Below are 24,844 nucleotides of genomic sequence, written 5' to 3'. Positions count from 1 at the left end.
AAGAGAGACGAAATGCAAATATTAATATTACTTGTGGCTTTTTGTGTTATTTAGTTGGTGTTAATGTTGTTCCGTGTTGACGGGTACTCCACAGCAGCAGCAGCAGTGCCTCCGTCGCCGCTGCCACCATCGCTACAACTATTAGTTACATATAGCCGAAGAGAAGGAATAATAACTGTGCAATTATTTTTCTCGAGCATTGATCGACTCAAATAGCAAACGAACAACAACAACAACCAAATGTGGCACCACAAAATACTCTAGTTTCTCTTGTCTTGTTCGGTGCATGTGAAGCAGCAGAGATAAATATAATTGGCATTTTCGAATGACGCAGCAGTAGCACCGGGCATTTTATCCACCATAACTAAATCGAATTGATTTGTGATATCAATTTCTGGTTTTTTCTGATAATGCGTTCAATAATCGAAAAACAAACAACGATCGAGAACATTCCGATCATCGAGTAATTTGTCGATATTTGTGCTATTTTTGGTCGATCACCGTATGCGCGGAAGGTGCACAGGTAAGCCGGAATTTCAACTAGTCAAAGTCCTTTGATTGATATGTTTTCGAAAATGTGGGCATTTCATCTAAACAGCCGAAACTATGTTCATTTGTGCGCAGCGAGCATAGTTCACTCGATTTCGTAGTGAAGTAATACGTCAATTGAACGAAAATTAGCAGCGAGAAAAATGAATCGATTGTCGACAAATGAGTACAAAACTCGATGCAAAAAAAAGAAAAACGACCGCTTTTTTCTCATTTTGATAAATTGTTTTTAAATATTCCAACTATTGAAATCTCTAGAGAATGTGTTCGGTACTGGCTTCACAGTAAACGATGTATCGATTTCGAGTCCAGTGTTCTGAGGTTTCGTTGCCGTGCTTAACATTGGTCTTCTAAATGGCAAGCGAATGAGCGAAGGCGCACGCGCACTTTGGTTTTAATTTATTGAAAATATTAGCTAACTGTTGCTGTTGTTAAATGTTGGCATTGTTATCGGTTTCGTTGGCGGCTTTTTTCTCTCTCTCTCTCTCTCTCTCTCTCTCTCTCTCTCTCTCTCTCTCTCTCTCTCTCTCTCTCTTTCTCCCAACGAAAATAAAAAAACAAACCAGCTTGTCCCGTGCACGGGCTGCATCATAGTTTGTGGCCGATTTTTTTTTTCGTTGTTTCGTGGAAAAGGCATATCAAAGTGGTGGCAGCGGCGGTGGCGATGGCGGCATGTGTGCGAATAAGCACGTCGATCGAACGTAAATCGAACTATAATTAAATGCGTTTATTATGTACGATCACATAAAGATACACAAATGTTTGCATTACTACATGAAAACTTGTACATGCCGTCGTCCATAATAGGGTCATTTTTTACATTTTTTTTCCCCGGCGGATCGATCCGTAGCATTTTACTTTGGTCGTTCATGTTCCTTGGCTCTCTCTCTCTCTCTCTCTCTCTCTGTGTGTGTGTGTGTGTGTGTGTGTGTGTGTTTGTTTTATTTTCTCTCTCAGCTCTCTTCTGTGCTCGTTGATTTGTCTTTTATTACTTGTCTTAACAACAACAGTGCAACAGCAACAAATTTTTCGTTTTATTCTTATTTATTGATTATTATTTTAACGATGATAACACAAAAGAAATCCACGGATGTGTATGTGCATTGCTGTTGCTGCTGCTGCTGTTGCGTTTGTCTCTTTCCCTTTGGTTTTGGCTTTGGCTGGGGCAGGCGATCCGGTCGCAACCTCACCGGATTGGAATTGTTTTGCGATTTAATGCGATGTGTGGTGCGTGTACATCTATACGTTTTGTATGAGTGTGTATCGTTATGTATACGAGTTGCAAGTTTTAATAGATAACGCATTTTGTCGGCAATTCCAAAGGCAAAACACCCAATGCATTGTACTGTTTTTTGTTGTGAATCGTTCGCTTATACAATTTGTTGTTGCTGTGCTGTTGCTGTTGTTACTTTTTTTTTTCATTCTGCTGTCTCATTTGGCTCATTTTATCCGCGCGTATGGGTTTGTGTCTGTGTGTACGAATTGAAACGATGTTCTGAACTGAAACCAAACCAAACCAAATCGTACCAAAGAAAAACAACAAGGACAAATAAAAAACTTGTTTTCGATAAGAATTCATAATTTGAAATTTTTGTATCGAACGAATATAAGTTTAAGTATTGTGTGTAAAATGCACCGAAAACATAGAGGAAAAATTGCAATGCGTTCGCGCGCGCCCACACACACACACACACACATATCGAGCCTATGAAATGGGATTTAAATGTTGAGCCCATATGTGGTTCTTCGTAGCGCATCCATAAATACAGTTTTCAGTGGTTCGTTTGTCTGGATGCAAGCGTACGCGCATGTCCATGTCCATCTTCTTTGTTTCTCATTTCGCGTGCGCCCATTCCTTCCTATTTTATTCATGTGGAAGAAAAAAGTCACTTCTAACTACGAGAAGCACTTTAGAAAGTATAATGATTTCGTTACGACCGGCCCAGGCTCTAAGCCAATTCAGCTGCATCGCATCGAAAGAACAAATCATTAAGTGATTAAGTGCATTGCATGTGTGTGTGCGTGCGTTGAGTCGTTGCCGTCGTCATCGTCTCAAAGACACCGATTATTCTTTCGAAATTTATTGACACAACGGAATTAGTGGCGATAATCGCATTTGAATGGAAATTAAATTCGGCTTTGGTTCATCGAAGCTCCCCAGCGCTCGGCATCGGTAATTCTCACTCATCAGATCGTCTTAAGCATTGAACTTTGCCGATTACATTTTGTTTGTCGGGTTGTGTGCGACCGAACAAAGTATTTTTTACGATACAATTATCAAAATAAACCCCTTTTAAACGATTGCACACAGCCACGGCATACAAAGTAAATGTGGCAATAATTTATTTAAATGTTTGAAGCTGAACAACAACAGCAACAGCAACTGCATCGGAAGAAATCGACAGCAAATGGAAAAACCCATCAGTTTATCTCATTTCATTTGGTTGCAAGCAAGTCAGTTAGCGTGCGAACCCGATTTAACATGAAGTCACAACAAAATATGAGTTTTACTTCTATTGATGCATCATAAATGCAAAAAAGCAGAGGAGCAAAACGAAAACAGCACACATGCACAGGCACACACACATTCTAACATTGTATAAATGGTGCTGCCAGGAATTTGAAATAGAGACCAGAAGAGAAAGAGCACTAAAACGACACCGGAAATATAAATGAATATTCTTCTTTTTTATTTCATGTGTCTGTGCTTTTTTCCCGTTCGTTCGACGGTTTGTTTGCCTGAATGCGGGACAGGTAAAAGTTAACAACTGGAACTAATTGAAAACGGACTGGAATATTAAAGTGCGAACGAAACGAGAGCCACACAATTGCAGTGGTGCAGTAAATAATGCATTATTTCTAACCGTTCGTTCATTCACACATTGCGATAAAATCGTGTCAAAAACACAAAGACGTGCAACTTATCTCATCGGACGTGCATGCAAATGGCCCCCTAATATCAAACAGGTGTTATTTTTTTACCTCTTGATATTTCATTCTATTCAGTTTGCAATCGGCTATCCTGTTCGGACCATGCGGTTTTCTCAAAAACTTTCGCCATTATATTTAATGCAATTTGCTTGGAATCTCTGACTCGCTTTAATAGACACTTTTCGATTCGTAATTATAATTTTTTTTTTCGTTCGCTTCTTCTTCTGCATTTCAATTTGAAATTAATGTTCAGAGTGAGAGATTAGTGTGCAAAAAATTGGCTTGTAAATTTGATCCCACTTAATGAATGCATATTCAGATGAGAATGAATAACGACGACGACGACGACAAAAAAACGACAGTAACAGAGAGTCAGTCGCATACAGTCACAGCGTACTTGAGAACTGAATTAATACTTGTGACGGCGGCGTCGTGTTCTTATTTCATCGGAGACAAGAAAAAATTGCTGGCAATCAACCAATACAACCGAAGACATTTTTCATATTTTTTTCGGTTTTTTTTTTCTTCTTTTTTTGCAAATGTTGTTGCATTTACTCAGTTAGAGTGCACACTGTCCTATGCTATGTGCATTTTAAACCATGAAGTCATACAAACCAAACGTCTATGACTTAATTTCACATGCAAAATCATAACAACAACGAAATGTGTTTGAAATCAAGTACGTTATGCGGCTATAATGTTGCATTGAGTGAGTCGATAATTTCTGTTCGTTCATGATTTTCTTTTCTTTTTTTTTGTCATCGTCGTGTTTCGCTTCTGAGAAATTGGTTGAGTATGTTGACAAAATGTTGCCCTGAAATGAATGCCGTATGGCACAATGTCATGAATTGAAATTTGGCTTTTGTTATTTACGGTGTCGTACAACAGCATACACCGTGTGTTGTCGGTGTTATATTGATTACCGAAAATATGCTGGCCCGAAAGAAAATTCTCACAAGTGTCGCAAAATCACAATCGGCTAATTAGGAGTCAACGGTCGACACCGTTTGATATTGAGTTACCGAGAATATGTGACTTTTTTGTAGGATGTGTTTTTTAAGCAATACGTGTACCGAACAATATCTGATGAAAGTACAAAAGATATCATTGGCCGGAGTCAGCAGAATGAGGCAGACAGAACAACAACAAAAACAGCAACAGGAAAAAATAACTGCCAAAGTGACAAATTATGTCGGTGATGAAAAATGCAAAGGTAGGAAAAAAAAGCAACAGCAACAACAACATTGTAAATTATAGGAAGAGCGAAAGGCAAACGTACTAACTGACGCCTGATAAAGAACGTTAATTTTTCACAAAAGACATGCACCGAACCGAGCAAAATTTCTTTCTTTTCGTCGACAGAAACGGCGGCGACGACGACGACGACGGCAGTATTTGCACCACACACCAGACGCACACACACACAAACAAACTCTGCCCCAGCCCGAACATGCTGTTCAGGACAACAAGTGGCGATAAAATCAAATGGCACAATTTGAAAAGGAGCCATAAACACTTCGTAACATATGTTATTCGGCTGACAGAGTGTGAGTGACTGTAACGAAATGAGAATGGCAAATTGCGATGACATGCCGAGAAGAGAGAACCATGCTCCGAATCAAATTTTCGAAAGGTAAAATTATTGTTGTCTGCCCAGTTGAAAACGATCATTAGTCGTCCTCATCGTGACACAATATTCCGCAATCTCATTGTAAACCAATGCCATTCAAAAACCCAATGAATGATTATAAATTACGATTTTCTCTCATGGATATTTTCTGCTCTGATTTATTTCGTTAATCGAACCGGGCTGATGCTGTTGATGCATATGCAATTATATCATTCGTATTGGTAAAATGCAAACGGAATTTCCCCCGGCTGACTATACAAGAAACAAAATCAGAGAGAGAGAGAGAGAGAGAGAGAATACCTGAGATTTTGGAATTGAAAGAATAATAGGATATGAAAACAAAAGAATAGCTCGATGGAATGCGCCCGGTGCCGACACACCGTCTATAATCTGTTCAGTCTGAATTTTTTTTCTGCTCCAAAGTAAGGAAGCAACAACAAATTGTATAATGCGGTTCTTTTCGGATATGTGTTGTCTATATACATTTTATCAATATGTTGTGATTTAGTCTGCATGGAGCCCAATGTCTTCTTTCTACTATTGTCTGCGCGCGCGAGCGAGCGTATCTTTTTCAATGAGAACGAAACAACACAACCGACGAAAGACGAAAAAAAAAATGTTCCATGACTCATCACCTCAACCAAAAATCCCATCGCAAGCAGACATATGTCTTTTAAATCTATGGCTTCATTCACTAATTTCTCTCTCTCTCTCTCTCTCTCTCTCTCTATCTCTCTTCGATATTTTTTGTCTACACTTTTTTTTTCTCTGTTCCTTTTATTCGAATTTCCAATGGAATGAACACCTTTTTCGCTTAAAAAAATATTATCGTAAAATGTCGTGAAGTGTAAACAAATAATCCAGTGAATACAATTAGAAAAAAATGCGTCCAATCCACATCTCATTTCAATAGGATTTAATATGAATTTAAAGGGAAATAGATTAGAATGAAAGCTATACATGCGTTTTTGTGTTGCTGTTGGATATGATAACTTGCACTCATTTCAAGTGACGCGTGGAATTTTTTGGTGTATTTTTTTGTTGTTGTCGATCGTAATGGCTTCAAATCAAACAATGAATATTTTGATTGTAACTGTGTAAATTGCAGCACAGGTTTGTGGCCCTCGAGTTTAAAAAAGAACCCGAAGAATCAGACACAGATTTAAAAAAAAAACAGCGGATTCCATAAATTCGAACCCATGTCTATGTCTTGATTCACTTGTGCTTCGCTCCCATTCCCTCTCATTCGATAGCATCTTAATGCGTTTCGAAGAATTTCAATGACATTAACATCGCACTTTACGGATATCTTTTTATAGGTTGTCAATGCGTTTTTAACCGTGGATTTTGTTTTCGTTTCGACCCATATGGGATATTAATGACAGACAAGCCAGATGGCTAATGTGCGCATCATTCAAATTCATGGCAAGAATGAGATGAGTAAACGTTTCGGTACGCAAGAGCATCGCGGTACTGACACAGAAAAAAAAACAACTCTTTCTCTGCCCCGGTATGTCTGTTAGTGTGTAGCATAGTGCGACGTGTATTTCACGCTCATCCATTCTCAGATGATGAGTCGATATATAATCGTTAGTCATCGAATCATACGGATTGATTTTTCCATATGAGTCGTGAAACATGTCTTCATTTTCTAATGACGACACAGACAAGAGAGGAAAAAAACACTACAGCACGACGTCAACGACGACGACGTCAATCGTAATCGAGATGAGCTAATTCTATTGAACAAACATTTACAATTTTGTTTTTACATAACAACATCATTTTGTTGTGTAATCGATTTAACTTCCGAATTCGTGCAATTCGGGACGGAATAAAAAAAAAGTAACGAAATAATTACGCAACTGGCACACAATTTGGATTGGTGATCGATTTTCTGGCATTCATCGATTTGCACTTCATTTTGTTGAGAGAAACATTCTCTACCCACCGATACGTTCATTTCGACATAAAATTCATGTGAGAATATTTACTTTCAACTACAATTTGATGTGCAGTAAAAATATCTAAAGATGAAACACAAGGAACGGCCCCACTGATTTAAAACATTTCCAAAACCAGAACAAAATGCTCATATTTTTTCGGGTTTTATGATTTTCAAAACCGCCAAGAAGGCTTCTCAGCGCTTGTTTTGTGTGTGTGTGTGCTTGTTTTTCATTTCGTTGCTCTCCCTCCTATATCATAATGTAAGTGCCTATTTTATGATCCAATTAATGTGTTCCGTTTAAAATGTGTGCGTTGTTTAGACGCCACTATGGTCTAGTTACTGGGGGGATTTAAAATGATCATAATATTGGTCATAACGCGTTTTTACATGAAAAAAAAGCGGCTGTGATTATCATCATCTTCGCTTGCAACGGATATTTATTAATATTTCTTAGCACTAATCACAGTGGTCCCGTGTATGCAATGTGGTTTTTCTTCTTCTTTTCCTTTGTTTTTACTGCTCTCGTCATTTTTCCGTTCATTACATTGTATCGCGGACAAGTTAAGGGAATTTTCATTATTACTTGGTGTTCGATTCACTTTTTCCCTCTTCTCTCACGCTCGCTCGCACTCATTGACAGCATCGAACCGACCTATCGGCTAGAATATTTTGGTGCTTGCATTTTGTCATGCGGTGTAGTTTGTGCGTGATCAGCGATCATATTGATGTATGGCATCGATGTAAGTTAATGTGTCTGAATTGCCGAACGCACGTGCAAGACAGAGATAGAGAAAAAAATAAGAGAGTAAACGCACGTACTGAGAATCGAGAACCGTGCGCACATACAGTATATACATAGTATGTTGCAAGAGCACGCATCTATAAACATAAGTGTGCAAAACAAAAGTGAAAATAGCGCAGCATCTAAATTTAACATTTTTAACACGAAACACACTATCGTATTTTCCCCATCGAAATCATTTATTTGGGTTTGACGGTTTCGTTCCAATGCCTAATTGCATTCGCCATCTCTTTCTCTCTTTCTCTTCCTCTCACTGCATACATGTGTGTCGATATTTGTACGTGGAATTGGAAATAAAACAACGAAATTCAATTTTTATGGTGTTGCTTGTTTCGTTTTATGGAGAGCATCGTCGACGACGACAACGAAGAAGGCCAGTAAATTCGATTCGGTTGGCAAATATGCATATGTATATATATATCTATAGGTTTTTTGTACAAAAATGTAAAATGTATGCGAAATTAATCGATGAGTATAGAGAGGATGGTGGCGGCGACGACGACGACTGCGACAGCGATGAAGAAGATGAAACACCAACACACGGAGTCGAAGCGAGAGATGCAAAGACGAAATTAGCAGCAAATAACAAGACAAAAATAAGAGCATGCACAGGAATGAATCGAGTTGTTGGCTAGTTTATGCGTGCCTATCTGATTTATATTGTTGTTTTCGAATATTTAGTGCATTTGCTGTTTCGCAACGTACGCACATTATATTTATTGTTATTCTGGATTGGTGTTTTCTGGTTTGGACGAAGTGCGCGCTCAAGCCTTGCTCGCTCTCTTTCGTTCATCCGTTCATCCGTTCATTCATCTAAATGAAGCTGGAGCCAGAATTTGTTTAATAGTTGGCTCGCATTTTATAAGATGGTTCTTCGCTGATCGAACACCACTATTTCGTATATTTTGTTGCTGCTTTTCTCTCTCTCTCTCTCTCTCTCTCTCTCTCTCTCTTCGTTCATCTCCTGAGACGACCGAAGGAATAGCGAGATGGAGAGTGAGAGACAAAGAACTGAATTGAGATCAATACATTGTGATTAGTGGAATATGGATGTTCTGCTAAATGTAACACATTAAAAGGTGGATTGTCGAGACCTTCGATGCAAATGAAGGACAAATGAATTATACATATATAAATATAGATTTTTCTTTTCTAGTAACAACAACCAACACCATCACAACAACAACAAATAAAACGGATCGGAGCCGGTTTGATCGGTGTGCACTTTATTTGTGCACCAAAGCCATTTCAATCGCATCGCTTTGTTACATTATCGGTTTTAATACACGCGGAAAGTGAATCGAGCAGCGAGCGAGAATGAAGAGAAAAAAAAACATTCGAAACGCAAATGAGCCCGCGTGAGAGATAGAGAGAGAGAGAGAGAGAGAGAGAGAGAGAGAGAGAGGGAGAGAGCAGAAAAGAAAGAGTGAAGACTGCCATTCCACCCACTATTTCATATTGCGTGTCCACACCATTTCGATTTGCATTCTCATTTCAATCTGATTTGTGTGTTGATGCCGTGTCTTATTTTTCTCTCTCTCTCTCTCTCTCTCTTCTCTCGCTTTTATAAATTTTGTTAGTTGTTTCGTTTCGTGTGTGTCTCATTTGGTGTGTTTGTCGCCGCATTCATTTCGATTCTTCTTTATATGAATGTTGGCGATAGTAAATTTCTGCATGTATACACATGTTAATATCGAGATCATCTCAAAGCATCAGGAAAAAAACAACTCGCGCCATCCACCAATCCATCTCTCACACAAATCGTGTGTCACTGTGTATATTGTCAAAGTTGCCGTTTTCAAGTGAAAAAAAGAGATATTTTTCTTTTCTATTTTACTGATCCTCCGAATGCGAGACAGGAAGATCGAGACTCACATAATCTTTAGGAGGTTTCAACCAAAAAAAAAAACCACAACAACAACCGAACAGTCAACAATCATCATAAGAATAAGTGAATGCGATGAGAAAAATAAGCATCGATGGCACGCACCGCAACCACAACACCAGCAACCAGCTCACAGTGTATTTGCTCGAGACACAAATGTAAACGTTGCTCGAAAGCAGTAAGAGAAAAAAGAACAATCGTGTTCACTTTTGCTTGAAAATTCCCGCATGCGCCAAACAACAATTGAATCTAGAAGAAAACATTCGCATCCAAAGTGTATTATAAAATTTGTTCTAGATGTGATGATATAAAAATAAACCATGCAAATTTTACTGAGAAAAAGAGCGGCGGAATGGTTTCTTGGTCTGGTTGTTGTTTTCGCATTCGCTCAAACATTTTTTTTTCTGCCTCTCTTCTCGGCGCGCGCTCTCTGTGTTTAAATTGTTTTATTTTTATTTTGTTTTTATTTCGCGCTGTTTCTTTTCCTCTCCTTGCTTTCTTATTCTGTATTCATGCGAAACAAGAAAAGCGTTTCTAAGTGAAATTTTTTTTTGTTCGAAATGAACGAGAATTAAAAAATTACACAATTTTTGTTGTTCGTTCGATGCCGATCTTAACGGTCTTCCTCGCAGTGTGTGTATACGAGTGTGGATCAAGGCACACAATGTGGCGCTTTTGAAAACAATAACAACAACATCAACCACGGCGAAAAAATGTGTCTGAAAATCTTCATTTTCCTTGTTTGCTACATTAAATGATTTAGATTTTGTGGCTGCTTTGCTTTTTGTTCCCTTCGAAGATTGCATGTAATTAATCTCTTTCGCAAGTAAAGATTTTTATCTTGACCCGCTTCGACCTACACAAACCAGCTGGTAATAGCGATTTTTCCGATGAAATAATGAAATATTTTGCGCCCATCAACCAATCATCATTCATTCGAGATGTTATTTGTTTGATTCATCAAACGTTTTCTTCGATTTCAACGAAATGATCTGCGTTTGCTCGGCTTGAATCACCATCGAATTTGAATGAATTGTGCACGATTTGATTGAAATATTCTTTTAACTGACATTGACGATGCGGCATCGTCCTTTTTCGTTCCCTCTCTCTCTTTCTCTCCCGCTTTCATTGTGGCTCGCCAAGTAAACGCATTTTATGAATCATTCATTTCAACAAATGATATTTTATTCAACGTTATCACCTTCGCTTCGCAATAGAGCTAGCGCAAAATCAAATCGTCGATAAAAAAAAACGACAGCAACGATCATGACAAGACTAGCGAGAGCGAGAACATTTTTTACGCTAAAAATACCACAGCACTGAGACATCAATGTAATTCAGCAATCGCGTAATTTAAACAATGTACTTGTGTTTATACGCAAATTAATTTTCATAAGGAACAGTTTCGTGTCGGTTTGCTCATTTTGGCTATAGTTCACATAAACCGACGGAATGAAATACACACACTCACACACGCCATCCGTCGCACATAGAATAAAGAGATACATCGACCGATCTCGATCTAAATTTCAACAAATGAATGAGTTGTGATAATAAGAATAATAAGATGAGTAATTCGATGAGCATGCTCGTATCTTATTTAATGTTTGCATATTTTACGCATTCGTCTCTTTCTTCTTCATGCTTTTGTCTTTCTCCGTTCTGTTGGTTGTTTGCCTAGCTGTTTACGAATAACGTTTGTTTTTTTTTTCTTCGTCTCATTTCTCTATTGTTTGTGACACAGTGTCGATGCGCGCATATTGTCACGATATTATCACCTATTATTACATATTCAATCTCATCGTCGTCGTCGTCGTCAAAATTAATTTCGTTCGCGCATTATATGTGTCATATGATTTTGCTATTTATGTCATCGCATTAAGAGAAATAAATCGGCAGCCACACAGCAGAGTTGTTATTGGATTTGGTTTTGGCTTCAACCAACTGACAGAGACATATTGAAGATTGTTATCATTAATTAGCACGTTATCTAATTTACATGATGATAAATGATAAGATCAATTGGTGTGCTAATTGAATTGACTCTCATTTTCGATATGCGCACGCCCGCCACACGAGAATCCACACATAATTCTGCGCATATTTTTACACCAATTTGACCGATGAAGAGCGAGCAACAACAACAACAACAGCCGCAGCCAAAAACAAAAATCGAAAACAGTTCAGCGTCAATTATGTCGTCTTGGTGGCATCTTTTCGCTTTCAGCAACATTAAAACATTCAGATTTCGGACACCACAAGGCTTATTAAAACAATTTTAATTGGTTTCGACGTGCTGTTGTCTCTTTGCATGTGTGTTTGTGTCTTTGTGTGTGAATCTGCTTTTTATACACACACACACACACTCATTTCGACCGTGTGTTTCACTTTTTTTCTCTTCTCTGTTTTCTTTTCTCTTTCGATCGAATGATATGATGATTGTATTTGGTTTTTTGCCGCACGAAATCTTCAAAGTCCCGTTTGTCATTTTATTTCGGGGGCTTTGTTGGAAACCGTCGATAAAGTCACTTCTGATTTTAAAATCTACAAACGTGCATACGTAATCAGTTCGATATTATTAAAGGCGTTCACATAAATTTTTATGGTAATAGGCAGTGGGTAATAGCAGTTGAAAAAAATCTGTCACAACGTCAAATTAAATTCAATAAAAATATTTACTCCGCGAAATTGACTTTTTTCTTTCAGTCGGTTAAATTTTTTTCACGCTGGCCTATGTGTGTGTGTTTTCTTTTCGATTTATTTTTTTTTCTTTCTTTCATTCAGTTTGTTACATATTTTTTTGTTTGTAGCTTTGGGCGATCGTCTGACAGTGTGCTAATATCTCTGTGTGTGTGACCCTTTTCTCGGCTACGACTTTTTTTCTCCTCGCTTCTTCTTCTTTTTAGTTATTTTTACAGCTTCATTCATTACATAATAATAATGTAGGTCTGGTACGAATGCGAGCGTCTTGTGCAAATTGTTTAATGTGTTTTTAGCTTTTACAACTTCGTTTAAAAAATTATGATTTGTTTCCTTTGGTGAAATTTTACTTTTCAATTTGCCATGCAAAGCAAATCGCACCACTTAGAGGCTGAGAAAATGAAATCGCTCGAACGAAAAAAAAAAACACAAATGATACGATACACATACACAATGATCGAGATTCTTTTGTTCTCGTTTCATTTCGTTTCGCTTTTTTTTTCTCTTGAGTGCTCTCGTACGCTCGCGCACTCGCACATGAAATGCGTGCAATGACGACAACGATAAAAGGAAAATTGTACGGTTTTGTTTTGCTTTGGCTTTTTTTTTCTCAGGCCAAACTTTCAATTTAGCATTGTAGTTGGTATTGCGTGCCAAAAAATTATGTAGGTGAATCGAACACACAAAATACCGCGAGCGAAAATGCAACGTGCGATCGGGATGTGTTTTGCACACTCGATATATTCTGCGGATGCAAAATGTGATTTTGTTCTTGTGTATTTGCACTGATTTTTTCCCCTTTCTGCTTGCATTTCATTCGCCTTCCATTGCCACTGTGCTGCTCTCGTGCCTGCCCTTCTTCAATCAAATTGCAATCATCGCTTGTCAGTACATCTTTTTGATTGTCGCAAATTTCACTTCTGCAGTTTTCGACTCGGTTTTTTCCCCGTGTTGGTTTCTTTCACTCTGTGCGTCCGTTGGACTGCAAATGAGTGAATGAGCGGTGAGCCGGCTCGCGAGCATAATGAAAATCGTCTCATTAGTAAGAGTACTTTCATCATCAGCGCCGAAACAAAAAAAATCAATCGATCTCACAACTCGGTCATATATTACAATCGGCTTTTGAAAACCAAAAACTACAAAAGAAAAAAAAAGAATCTGGGTCTCTGATCAGAGTGATGTATTGTAAGGCAATCGATGACGATTTCTGTTGAATCACTGTGGGTTCAACTGGTTGCGCTGTGTCAGCTTGAATTGCATTTTGAATGTTTTAATTTTCATTTGTTTCCTTATTTGCATGCCTTTTCATCACGCGCACTTCTTTTTCTTCGTCTTCTTCCGTCTGTGTCTCTTCCATCTGGTGGCTGTACTGTTAACAATAACCGCGAAATATGCACGCGCATTCAGCCCGATTACGCATTTAATTTTAATTGAACAATTCAATGAACGAAGAGAAGAATATGAACAGAAGAAAGAAAGAAAAAAAAAACGCTGAGCCAAAGCATTGCGTTGCCGACAGCAGTTCTTTCAACAACAATAATATGTAGAGAAGAAGAAGAAGAAGAAAAGAAAATTGTCTGTTGAATCGGCCGATTTGCTCTTCATCGCCTATTATTTTCACCAATCACTCAAAATCTTGTTATTTTCCGTGTAATTTCACTTTGGCCCGATCGTCACAGCGAAATGGGGAAAAGTATGCGAGCGATGAGAGTGCGAACAGCATATACACATACACTCAACCAAATTCCATTGCGCATGAAGCGCTCCGCAAATCGAATTTATTACATCCCATTCACTCTTTTCCGAATGTTCACCAAACAACAATCAGATTCATTATCTTTAATTACTCTTCTCTCTCTCTCTCTCTCACTCTGTCTCTCGTTGAAAAAGATTGGAAGAGAGAAAATTCAAATGAGTTTTAGAAAGAATAAGCGTATGAATTGATATAATACGCATATAAAAATTGCGGCAATAACAACAACGGCAACAAGAAAAAAAAACGCATATAGGCTATGTGTGTACTGTGTATACACTGAGTGTGCTGAGAATATCTGCGCGCTCATCTCTCGAAAAGAAAGCCCAACGTAACAAAACTGTTGGAGGAAGAATGAGCAAAAAAACAACGATGTTTTCAACTATAATGATTAAAATAATGCATATAAATGACTGTATCATTTCTTTGGATAATACTTTGTTCATATTTTGTAGTTTGATTGCGGCACATGTGTGGCATCTCGCTCGTTACGGTTGATTTCGATTGTAGTTTTTTTGTTTGCTCGTTTTTTTCTGTCTATTTGTACATTCTTCTTAACACTCGATTTCGATTGGTTTGGTTCAGCTGGGTGCGAAGCAATTAGATGAGCATTACAAATGATCGGCAGCGTGGAATAAAGAGAGAGAGAGACGAGCACCGGCGAAATATTTTTCATACATTCCATAAGTCAACAGAGTGAGATCCGCCAAAACATCATCTCAATCAAAACAGTTCGGTTGGATGGTTGTGGGAGCGGATGAGGGGATGAGAAAGATTATGCATATGTAAAAATAATAAATATATCATACGAAATAATGTTATGACGATGATTATTAAGTCGCATGCATAATGTGATCTAAGCAAAAACCAGCCGAAAAACGAAACAAACAACAACGAAAAAGTAGCATACGCTGTGAACAAGCACAACGATCCCTCGGCTGTCTGGCTCTAGGATTTAAATGTTGGGTATTGGCTAAATGCGATTAATCATTCTCTAAATATACTTTTATTTCATTATTTAATCAGCTTCATTTCATCGAATGTATTGGGTGTATTTCCTGGATTCATGCGGTGCAAATCAAGTCGATGGCCAGTCGATCAATTGATCTATTCGAAATGAACGTCATTAATTTCAAGACGAATTATTATTAGCAAAGTCATGCACATTCCGATCGCCAACTTGCTCCATAGTGCTGTTTTTGCCATATTTCAAATTCTCTCTCCCTCTCTCTCTCTCCCTCTTTCTCTCTCCCTCTCTCTCTCTCGCTCACTCTCGTCGAACGTCTTCGTTCAATTCCAAAGCCGATTCGGATTTAGTGTAAAAAATGTGTTTACACTTCAAATTCGCTGTCCACATTTGGTTTTATTTCGTTTTTATTCTGCATTTTGATATGTTTCGGTGTGTGTGTGTGTGTGTGTGTGTGTGAATCGTATAAAAAGTGCTTGGATAAGTCATTTCGCGGAATTTCGAATGGTTTCACATTTTTTTTGCCCCTCTGCCAAGGTAGGAATTACACAAAAAATATTTAAACATTTTTATGATCGCATGCGAAATGGATTTTTGCACATACGAGAAAAAAAACACAGACACACAAACGGATGAAGTCGAACGAATGGGAAATAAAAGAAAGAAATGATCTGTTGCAACAGCCCCATGGAATTATGGTAACGAGATCTTTCATCGAAAACAGTAAATGCTCAAGTGATGTCATTGCATCGTAAATTAAGCTATGATCCTTGGATATATGTTCGGTCGTTGTTGTCTTTTCATCGGTATTGAGTAACAATCGTCCAGAATAAAGACCAGCGCGCGCTCACGCTCATTCACATTCATCCATTAAAAGAAAGAAACTCTTGTTGTTCATTTATGTATTTATTTTTTTGTTCGCAATTTTTTTTTATGGCAGCAGCTAAATGGTTTGGCAGTTCCATCACATCGATCTCCCATGCAAAGCGAGCGCGCAATGGTTTTTGCGTTAATGAAACGCAATCATTGAATGCATTTGCACATTGAAAATGAAATCGTCGCACTTTCGTTTCAATTCCATTTATGAATGTGTGTTTTATTACTTAAAGCAGCTTGTCAACCAGTTGCACGATGTGTGTGTGTGTGTGTTGTGCGCCTGCTTGTTGATATGGGCTGCTTGCTTACTGGTCAATAAAAACAATCCCGATATCAATTGCATCAAATTCATTTGCAAGAAAAGAGAGAGAGAAAAAAACACACACACAGCAACCGTACAGAAGAAATGAACAACAACAAAAAAGGTCGAACAAAGTGGAAGCAACAATTGCAATCACCGAACGAGTATGAACTCGAGAAAAGAAATCGTACGCACGCACAAACGATATATATGGCATAAAAAGGTGGTCTCAATGTGCTGACACAAAAAGGTGTTACAACTTTCTGGTTGTATTTATGATGCTAGCATAATGTTCAGGTTCAATACCAGTAATTACAAACACGGTCGGCCGGTCGGTCGAAAGAGCGAGAGAGAGAGAGGGAGAGAGAGAGATAGCGAGAGAGTGTGTGTGTTGCAATATCGAAATTGCTTGCACTTTTCTTCGTTTGGCGAGGCATGCGTGCACGTGCGCGCACGCACAAAAGCACTTTATTTTCAGTGTTTTTCGCTTGAGGATTTGTGTGTGAGCGCTCACGCGCGCGCGCACCCCGCTCAAATTATTTCAATGTGCAATGTGTCGGTTATCTTACGGCATGGGCCATTGCTTCATCCATTCAGCTAAATGGTAAATGCTAAATGCCAATGGCGGATGTTTGGATTGCGCAGAGTTGAGGGGTTTTTGTGAGTGTGCGGTGCAAAAGTCAACGAATTTATCTGTGATGTGCTAATTGGGAGTCACAGTGCGAAATTGATCAATTAAAATTGAATCCCAATTTGAAGTCAATTCTCCGTTGTTGTGTCCCAGAGTGCATTTATTCTCTTCGTCTCCGCTCTTCCTCTCTCTCTCTCTCTCTCTCTCTCTCTCTCTCTCTCTTTTCCCTAACAACTCTCCACCATGCATCGCTTTTAACCATTGGTATTTATTTTTTAAAATGATCTTTAGCGTCCGTTTTACCGATTATCATTTTTTTCGTCGCTGTTGTTCCAACCCAGCTCGGTTGGCCAGAAAGTTTTGCATTAAATTTTGATAAAAGCGTGCAATCGCATTTGAGCACATTGTGCGTATGCGGTGAATGTCATCGGCGAAACAAAACTGTCCAAACTGCAATAAAAATCGGATTTACTTCTTTCACTTCGTTTGCATTTGACTTTTTTCGCTCTCTCTCTCTCTCTCTCTCTCTCTATCTTCCCCCTTTTCTCTCTCTATCTATGCGCGCTTGTTCATAAAATTTATTTTGAATTGTACGGCCGAGTGAGTTATATACGTTTATGGCATTTAAACGCGATATGTTTTACTGGTTGGCTTGTTACTGCATCAATGGTATGTCGTTGGTGGAGTTTAATTTCTTTAGAGTGCGTTGTGCATACTATTTTTTTTCTTGTCTTCTGCCGTTTTTTTTCTTCTTTCTTGAAGCGAAAAAAAAACGGCTGCTCTCTTCGCTTATTCGGTATATCATTGGTTAATTTATTTAAGATCGTTTTTTTTGCTGCACTCTTCTGTAGTCATCGTTGCAGTCTCTTCCAGATTCACGTTTTCTCTTTTTTCCAGTTCCATGTTTTTCATTGTAAATGAGAAGAAGAAAGAAAAATTATCGACACTGAAAATTGCTTGTTTCCATTTCACTTCGCCGTGTGAATATTTCTTCGGTTGACACATTTAATTATTGTTAATAGAGAGTTAGGCAATTATGCGCCGAGCGCACTGAGCCTCAATTGAACCTTGGTACGTTTTAGTGCAGAAAAGCCTGATTTACACTCACGCCATAAAAATCGAATCGCGTTGTGAATCGAGTCGATTGAAATGCGAATGACACACGCGGTTGTAGTAATTGGTTTAGCGTTTTTCTGTTGTTGTTGTTGTTATTGCAATCGATTTAAAAATAAACGTTTGAATGAGAATTGATTTTGGTGTTTGCGAAATTGAAAAAAAGGCAAAACGGCTGTTGAATGTCTGTTGGTTTTATAGAATGAAGACGACACCTCGCCACGCTTAGACCTCAATGGCGACGGCAGCAATGACGGCAACGGCGCGACGGTGGCAATATACAGCTACAATGAGCGTAGAACAGCCACATAAATGCAACGATAAATATTTTTACTTAATTTGCGAGTTTTGTGTGCGCGCGCGCATGTGTGTTTGTGTATGTGTGGATCGATTGAGAATCGACCAGAGAAGAGAGCAATGCTAAATGTACTTAAACATCAACATTCATTCAATGGCCATGGATATATTCGTAATTTTATTTAAATAAAATGTGTGCGAGCCTGTTTACATACATTTTCTGCATCGGATTTAAATCATAAATAAAATAAGCGAAATGAAGCAGAGAGCGGGAGACTGGTGTGTGAGTGCGCACATTCACTTCGCGCACAAAAACTAAACAACACCAGAATAAAAACCGAATTAAATTAAAAGGCAAACATACATCTAGGCCTCTGTCTTTCTCTCTATCTATCCCGCTCGACACACACACACAGAGAGAGAGAGAGACTCGGTTGCAAAACGGATAAAGAAGATGTGCACAAACAAACAAAGCACATTTGCCGAAAAGAAATCGAGGATGTCGAGGTAGCCAGGAACCGAACGCAAATAAAGCATTGCGAGCGAGTGAGCTAGCGCGCGCAAACGCTCATGCTCAAAACTAAAAACAATGAACAACGATGCACATACAGAAAATAGTAACAAACGCTAAAAAAAAATTGTGCACAGTGTTTTTCATTCGGCATGTATTCCATCGGTCTTTATAATCTTGCAGTGTCTTTAATTTACAATGCAATGAAAAGAGTTAGTACAAAACTAAAACATTAAGTGATCGACACAAAATACATTTTCGCAAGCATTCAAATCGGCTGCGTGGTTTCTTTTTTTTCGTCTATTTTCTTACGTTTTTGTACTCTCTATTTTTTTTTTTTGCTCATTCCGTCTCTTTCTTGTGCGCTTTTATTATCTCGAGCTTCGCCGACGTACATTCAAGAAATAGCGCGCTGATTTTTATGTTTGCATTTTAGTCTTCGTTTTGCGATGTGCGATCCAATGGTCAGGTTTGTTTTTTTTCGGTTAACAATACGAAAACAGAAAATTAGAACGGGATGGAGAAAAAGTCATGTGCACATTGTAGCACAAAATATACGATGGAGAGCGAGTAAAACAGAGCAGGAATCGAAAAGAAAACTGACGAAAAAAAGGAGAGCGAGTGAAAATAAGACGACCAAAAAGAAAACGAACTGAATTATAATATTATATGCACAAATGCTATAAAAACAAATCAGAGCCGTTGCAAAGAAGAATCCAAGCGAAGGAAATAAAAAGATAAATAATAAACCGTTTTTCTTCAAACGTGTGATCCACATCAAAATGTAGAATGTAACATGCAAAGGATAGTGCTGTTTTGCGAAAACATTCTCGTTTTCAGCGCATCGATAAGGCGATATCGCGATCAGTTATTTTATAATTTGCAAATAAAATGCAAGTGTAATAAAAAGGAACATTGTGATATGGCGGCGGAGGAGCAGAGACGATGACGGCGGCGGCGGTGATGGTGAAGCCGATTAAAGGCTGAATGAAAATTCGGCTGCATTAAACCACTTTTGATAAAAAAAGGCATCAACAAAAGACAAAATCAAAACACAACTAAGCCAAACACAGAAATAACGTAATAACATGAGATAAGAGGTGCGCTTGAGCTCGAGTCACCGAGTAAACAGCAGCAGCAGTGGCATCGACAGCAGCACACGAACAAAAAAGAGAGAAGAAATATACAGAAAAGACACCTAGGGTCAACTTTAAATGAATGCACAGCAGACACAAGATATTTTTGTTTGGCTTGGTCGAGTTCGCATTGTGCATATTTTAAATTTGGTCGTGCCTTTGTGCCACTGTCTCTGTCTCCTGCTCTCGGTGTGTGTGTGTGTGTGTGTGTGTGTGTGTGTGTGTGTGTGCCTATGTCTGTGTTTGTGCCTGTTTGCCGAAGATGTAGAGTACGTGAATATTTTTGCATATATGCAGTGATAATGCCTAACTTCTTTGCCGTGTGTTCCGTTTATACACACATAATAACTTCTTCGTTTGATTTTTTTTTCGTTCGTTACTCTCAATATATATATATATATATGTGTATAAAAAAATACGATATTTTTTAGACTTTATTTAAAATTACCATTCGCTTACGATTTGACTTACCTTCGAGAGTATTCTTCTTTGGTTTTTTTTTCTCCTCCTGTTCTGTTTCGTCCTCTTGTCTGTTTATTTATTTGTTTTGGACTTTACAATTCTCCGCTCTCACTCCGCTCCGGACGTGGTCGCTGTCGCTCCAAATAAGTTTTTGCTTTGGAAATTCGTTGAATTGGTTCTCTCTCTCTCTCTCTCTCTCTCTCTCTCTCTCTCTCTCTCTCTCTCTCTCTCTTTTTGTTGTCTACTCTCGTCCCGTTCGTTTTGGACGCTTGTATTTTTCGTCTCTTCTTTTTTAATTACTTTTTGCACTCTTGATAATTTTTATCAGTTTCTTTTGGATTTTTTTGTTTCTTTTTTTTAATTTTTTTTTTATTCGTATCGCAATTAAAATTTCCACTTAATAGATATACACGCTTTTATTACACAAACAACACCCACTCACGCGAAAGGCTAAAATTTCAAAAAAAAAAAAGAAGAGAAAGAAAATAGGACATTGTTTTTGAAAAAGGAAAATCCAATAGAGGCTGAAAAATGATGTTGATGTGATGAAGAGTGAAAAAAAGTGCATTAAAAAATGTAAATCGTTTTCTTGTTTTGTCGCGAAGCTCAAATGACGACTTTTCTTTGGTATCGTTCTTGTTGCTTTTGTCGGGTTATACAGTTCGAACACCTCCGGATAGCTATTTCTTTATGCAAATTCACGTACATTTTTTTTTCTGTGTGCCGAAATAGGATTAAACGGGCCGAATATATCGGATTGCAAATATGGAATTGCATCTGCTTGTGTGCCGTTTCGATTGATTCGGTCGATTTTGCGGCGTAATCACGTGGAAAAAGTTGAAAGCGACCTATCACATTTAAGTCAGCGCACATTAAATGTCACCGTATCATATTGATATCGTGGCCCCCATTCGGTTGTTCTTTTTTTTGCATTGCCATTTATCATTGCCATTAAGGAACTTGAAAAATATTTCGTTGGCATGTTACGGCGATGACACTGATTCTTCAATTCGGCATATGCGTGATGATCCAAAAATAGCGCATTTCGTCCAGATTTAAAAAGGATCGGCGCGACAATAATATACTCTTTTTTCCTCATATTTTCAATTCAATTTTGGTCGATGAAAGAAACGATCATTGGTTTGAAAATAGCCACTTTGTCGAACGAAGAAGAGCCGCAGGCAGTGAGAGAGAGAGCGTGAGAATGAGAAGGACAGAGACAGCAATAGCGAGAGCGTGAGATTCGAAAAAACCTCGACGTTGAATCAACAAAAGTGTCGAGGATTATTTGCCCCGACAACAAGATATCAAAACGATAAAAGAACATGTACATGTCATGGGTGTTATGTGATCAAGTGAGGAGGGATTTTTTTGAGTTTCAGCCGAATTTTCGATACATTTTCACACGTAATCATGTATCGTGCATATATATTATATCCTCAGCACTCAAAACGATCTATTTGTAATGGGCGCGATCGTCGAATTTCACTGCGTCAGATTTTCTTTTCGGCCAGTTCGGTTTCGGCGTTTGTTTTTTCTCTCTCACTTTTTTCTCTCGGCTCGATTATATTTGAAGCAACAACACATACGCAAACACACACTATCGGTCCCACATTCAACGTGTGGGAAAACTGTTGACCGTCGTTGTTGTCGTCGTCGCCGTCGTTTTTCTCTTCTCTCTCAATAAATAGAATGAGATATATTTTATATGATTTAATTTGAATAGCAAAATCCCAATCGGTCTCTCTCTCTCTCTCTCTCTCTCTCTCTCTCGCTTTGAACGCATATATGCGAAACGATGTTTATGTCATTTTCAGACGTTTACTTGTGATTTCATCCACGAGGAGACTATCAATGCGGCTCATTTTCACTAGTATACATTCGGTGCGATAGGTCTCACTGTGTATAATATATCTCATCGCTTTTGCTTATTTATTTTTTCCTTCTGCTGCTTCTTCTTTATTTCATACGTTGAAGCTGAAGGACTTTCGCTAATTTTTATTTTTAGCTCAAGTTTTGGGCGAAATTTTGCCGCCCCATACATCCTCGCAAATTGAAATGATCTTCGGCAGAAGAAAAAAAATGTTAATCGCGAATAGATTGAAATGATGTGTTTGCACCGCAGAAAAATGCGAAAATTTGCAAGCAACCAAGAAAAGGGAGCACCACGAAGGAATAATTACGCGTGAAATTAGGAAAAAAACGCTTTTTTTTTCTGACGACAAATACGCAAGAAGCAAAAGTGAACGAGCACGTTGCTAAAGCAATTATCGATTTGGCTTTTTTGAAAAAATGCCAACAAAATTTTTTAACGTTTTTATTGCATGTGTTATTACGAATATGCACTAGTTTTACCGCATGTCCAATATTCATCTTTTTTTCTTCGTCTTTCGTGCGAAATTTTTGTACGAGAAAAAAAATTAATTGATTTATTGCCAAAATTAATCGCCAGAATAATGACACACAAAATGCACACACATATCCATATCACACTTGCTGAACTAAGATTCTATTTAGTCGAGGATTACTCACATTGAAAACAATTTTTTTTTTGGGCACCGAAAAACAACACACAGGTTCAAAAATAAAATTTAAAAAACAAAACACACAACAAACGCTTAACAGCGTAATGCTCAGTTTTTGAATCCGACTTCGCCGACTTACGGATCTCGAATGGTGAATAGTTTCGGTGCAAAACTGTGTATGTTTTTTTTTCCGCTGACTGCTGAGCAGTCGATCGAAGAGCTGTAACGCAAGAGCGAACGAAGACGACAAGGGAAAAAAGCAAAGAAGAAGAAGAATGAGAAAGAGAGAGAGAGAGTAAGAAAGAGAGAAAGAGCTGCTGTCGTTCGGTACCGAGTATGAGTAACACAAGGGAAAATGTCGTATATATGCGCGCGCGCTAACTAGTTGCGACCATTCGGATCGAATGTATGGAAATATTGTAATACATCTGTTATTTTTTTGAAGTGTGTTGTGCCGATCGGTCACTCACACCAACGCACGTGCAATCGCATCGAAAGCGGCAGCGTGTGCGCGCTGACGGTGACGTTACATCAGGCTAACTCTGGATGAGCGACTAATCCCATGCACGGGCCAACCATATAACACTTGTGTATATGCAATCCACATACACACTCATACACACGCATCCGCATTGACACATTGATCTAACGCTTAAGCCGAATGCGTCAGCTCCGAATGTGTGTTTTGCTGTTTGCGTGTGTAGCCCCCGACTACGATTCAGCCGTCAGTGTGCAATGAGTCAATGGATTGCTCGGATATGGATCATTTTGTGTGACCGTTTCAGTTGTCTATGCTTCTCATTTGTCTTGTTCGTTCTTGAATGTTTTTCTTTTTTCATTTTTCATTTTTTCGGTTGAGTCAAGCGTAAAATCGTTCAGCATTGTTGCTTTGGCAATAGCCATTGAACAAGGGACGATCGAAACACAGCTGAGAGATTGAAGCAAACGAAAAAAAAAATAATAGCGAATTGGTTGAGAAATTTTAAATATGAGAGAGACACTTTGCGCTGAGCTTTGCTCAAATTGCGACATGAAAAACGATGAATTTATATTTGAATTGGGTCGCTTGATTCATGCGAAATTGCCGTCGAAAATGTTGGCAAACAACAACAATGGCACCAAGCAAATATTTGCTTAGAATTCATTTGATCGGTTTTGATCAGTGGTTTTCCAATCAAGTTTTGACTTGAAAATTGGTTCACCCATTGCAAATGAACCATTGTTGGCCAAACAAAACGATTTTTCTGTCGATTTTTCCTTCGTCGGAATTATTCTTTTTCGATATTCTCAATCACAATCATACATCAGCGGTTTTTTTTCCTCTTTCTGACGTGTCATTGTGCAATGATCAATTTTACTTACTTTCAATCATTGTGATTATCGATAAGGAAATTCTTGCCACTGTGACCAGTTTATGAATCACTGTTCAACGTTCAACATTCCTAAACGCCCGCTAATAAGCCGATTCCATATGACGCACCACAACACTTGCATAATGGCAAATCGTTAACTGATTCCATTCAGAACATCCACAATTCGATAACTGCGGTGTTGATTTTTCCCAGTAATTTACACTAATCGGTTGCATATTTTGCGCAATTTCGATCTAATTTTTGATCGTCATCGTGAAATCCATTGTCTTTTTTTTTATTCGAAAAAAGCTTTTAACAATTTCTAGGTTGCTCCATCAAATTGGCATACCATTCGCGCGGCGCAAAGCTAATGATCAAAGCTTCATTTGCACGACCGAAGCTTTTGCAAAGCATTTTCAATTTTCTCGGCAAAAGTTTATCTACCTCTCTTGGTTAGTATAAAATACGTGCGATT

At 38.3% G+C, this 24,844-nt stretch overlaps 1 protein-coding gene across 16 annotated transcripts in view; it reads right to left on the bottom strand.

The window, feature by feature from the left end:
- The window catches only part of LOC129578245 (PDZ and LIM domain protein Zasp), a 54,980-nt gene extending 31,621 nt beyond the window's left edge, over window positions 1-23,359 (bottom strand). For 15 of the 16 annotated variants that reach the window (XM_055466507.1, XM_055466514.1, XM_055466502.1 and 12 more), the window contains exons 1-2: window positions 23,025-23,350; window positions 20,502-20,942 (exon numbers count right to left, since the gene is read on the bottom strand). The gene's annotated coding sequence lies outside the window, so the exon portion shown is untranslated. Of the gene's footprint in view, window positions 1-20,501; window positions 20,943-23,024 lie in introns of all 16 variants that reach the window. The other variant, XM_055466504.1, reaches the window with a different exon arrangement.
- Window positions 23,360-24,844: the final 1,485 nt, after the last annotated feature.

The sequence above is a fragment of the Sitodiplosis mosellana genome, unplaced genomic scaffold, assembly GCF_009176505.1.
Source record: "Sitodiplosis mosellana isolate CC-2019 unplaced genomic scaffold, AAFC_SMos_1.0 Smas_scaffold_6226, whole genome shotgun sequence".
NCBI lineage: Eukaryota > Metazoa > Arthropoda > Insecta > Diptera > Cecidomyiidae > Sitodiplosis > Sitodiplosis mosellana.
This window is presented reverse-complemented; position numbering and strand designations above follow the sequence as displayed.